At 48.9% G+C, this 2,552-nt stretch overlaps 1 non-coding gene across 1 annotated transcript; it reads right to left on the reverse strand.

Moving 5' to 3' along the window:
• Positions 1 to 493: 493 nt before the first annotated feature.
• Positions 494 to 596, reverse strand: LOC128105679 (U6 spliceosomal RNA). Its single transcript, XR_008216442.1, has one exon. It is a non-coding gene; the product is annotated as a U6 spliceosomal RNA (small nuclear RNA).
• Between the last annotated feature and the right edge of the window lie 1,956 nt (positions 597 to 2,552).

The raw sequence follows: 2,552 nt of genomic DNA on the forward strand, positions 1-2,552 counted from the left end.
AGGCAGGTGCCCCGGGTCCTCCTCTCCATCCTCCCTCTGCCGCTGTGGTTGGGAAGCTGCCCAGCATGGAAAGTATGGGGTCCAGCTGGGTTTCCATCTTCTCATCCCATCTCGGCCCCTCCCAGATCCCCGGGCAATACGCAGATTTGGAGAAAACTGCAAAGTTGGCTCTTCTTTCTGAAATATTGTGGAGAGAGAATATTCCAAACACAGAATTGGGAAATATGGAACCTCCAGGCCATGGCACAACTAACTGAAAGATGAGTCTTCCTCAGGAAAAAGCCAAGCTGGCCAAGTGCGCCTGCTTCAGACACAGAGGAGCGGCAAGCAGCGGCCTTCTGTTTTGACTGCTTTTGTGTTTTGGTTGCTGTTGTCTCTTTTCATTTTCCTCCTGGGAGCAATTTTCTGAGAGAGTCGGTCCCTGCCCAGCAGCGCACTGTGTATTAGAGGGGACACGCGGGTGTGTAGGGAGGTTTCTTTTATATATTATTTTTAAAATATGGAACAGTTCAAGAGCTTGCGTGTTATCTTGCCCCGGGGCCATCCTCATCTACTCTGTATTATTCTAATTTTTTGCGTGGGCTGCCAAAGCAAGCGCTGTGCAGCAGTTTCCTGGAGAGGAGGGAAGGAAAGGGAAACCCCGTACAAGGAGCGGCTGTGGATCCTTGGAGTCACGGCCTCTAGCCCTAGGTAAAAGGAGCCTTCAGGACCACAGAGCCCATCCTTCGTTACCCTAAGAGGCTGAGGCACAAGGAGGGAAGGTGACATGCCTGAGGTCACACACGGGCAAGGGACAGCCACAGCTTAGGGCCCAGAGTTCCTTGTGCTCAAAACATACTTTATGTCAGCTCAAAGCCTGGCATTTCTTAGGGATCTCAATGAAAGAGCTCCTTCCACTGCGGGCCAGAGGGGTCATCAGCCCAAAGTGTCATGGTGGTGGAACTGAAGCTAGTCCAGTGAGCTTCGTCGGAGAACATGCTCAGTGCCTTTGCAGTCCATCTCTCACCTCCAGGCTGTCCCACGTGTCACCCAAGACACTGACTTCCAAAGATGTAGCACACACAGCACTCAAGCCACGCCTCCGTGTCAGACTGTGAGCTTCTAAAAGACCATCTCCCTGTGCCAGCGCCAGTCACACAGTAGGCCCTCAAAACATGTTGAATGTGTAAACAACTAAGGGGGTGGATGCAATCGCATTAGACCGACAGATGACCAGACCAGTGCTTATCACATAAAAGACCTGTTTAATGTTACAGGGCAGCTTCCTGTACCCGGAATAAAGGATGAACACCATTTGAACTCTCGGCTTGCAGCAACGTAACACTATCCAAGTCACACACAGCCCTGTGCTTGGCAGTTGGTAACCTCATGATAAACTATTAACTCACATCACATCCTTTAAAACTCACAAACAGCCAATGAATCAGGTACCATTGTTCCCATTTTACAGATGTGCTAAGGTGCAGAACCCTCAGTGAGTCTGAGGCTGTAGCTCAGTTGGTAAAGTGCTTACCCAGCATGCACAAAGCCCTGGGTTCCAACCCCAGCACTGTGTAAACCCAAGTGTGGTGATACACACCTGTGATCCCAGCACTTGGGAGGTGGAGACTGGAGGCTGGGAAATTCAAGATCATTTTCTGCTGCATAGTGAATGTGGGGCCAACTTAGGCTATATGAGATTTTTTTTTTTGAGGCATGGTTTCTCTGTGTAACAGTCCTGGCTGTCTTGGAACTTGCTTTGTAGATCAGACTGGCCTCAAACTCACAGAGATCTGCCTGCCTCTACCTCCCAAGTGCTGAGATTAAAGGTGTTTTCCACAACTGCCCAGCTTACTATATGAGATCTTATCTCAAGAAACATAAGGGGCCAGACATGGTGGCATCTGCCTTTAATCCCAATTCACAGGAGGCAGAGTCAGACAGATCTCTGTGAACTGAGGCCAGCCTATTCTACATAGCAAGTTCCAGGCTGGCCAAGGCTGCATACCAAAGCAAGATTGTGAGTGAGTGAGTGTGTGTGTGTGTGTGTGTGTGTGTGTGTGTGTGTGTGTGTGATTTTTGAAGATTTACTTTGACTGTGCATCACATATATAAGTGCTCTGGGAAGCCAGAAGAGGACATCATCGAATCCCCTAGAACTGGAGTTATGGGTAGTTGTGAGACCTTGGTGTGAGTGCTGGGAACTAAACCCAGGTCTTCTGTAAGAACAAGCACTCTTAATCACTAAGCTGTCTCCCCAGTCCCCTAAATAACATTTTTAAAAAGGAACCAGTGATGTAGTATCAGACCTGAAGTTCAAGCTCGGTGCTATATGCTGCCTTAACATGGGTGACATCAGGAAGTTGCTAAATGGCCTCACTGCAAATTGCCCTCCCATTCTGTTCCTGAGGCAGAGTCCCCTAAGTCAGACAGGTTAGCTGAAGTTTCTGTTTATCCCAGAATAGCAACATTCAGTTCCGTGCTCAGCCACAGGAGTATTCAAACAAGTCATTCTCATCCTCCTGTGGCACCTCATCTTAGAGGGACCTCATCCTCTTGATGCTACAAATCAC

This window comes from Peromyscus californicus, unplaced genomic scaffold, assembly GCF_007827085.1.
Source record: "Peromyscus californicus insignis strain IS unplaced genomic scaffold, ASM782708v3 Scaffold_11__1_contigs__length_118956290, whole genome shotgun sequence".
In the NCBI taxonomy this organism is placed as follows: Eukaryota; Metazoa; Chordata; class Mammalia; order Rodentia; family Cricetidae; genus Peromyscus; species Peromyscus californicus.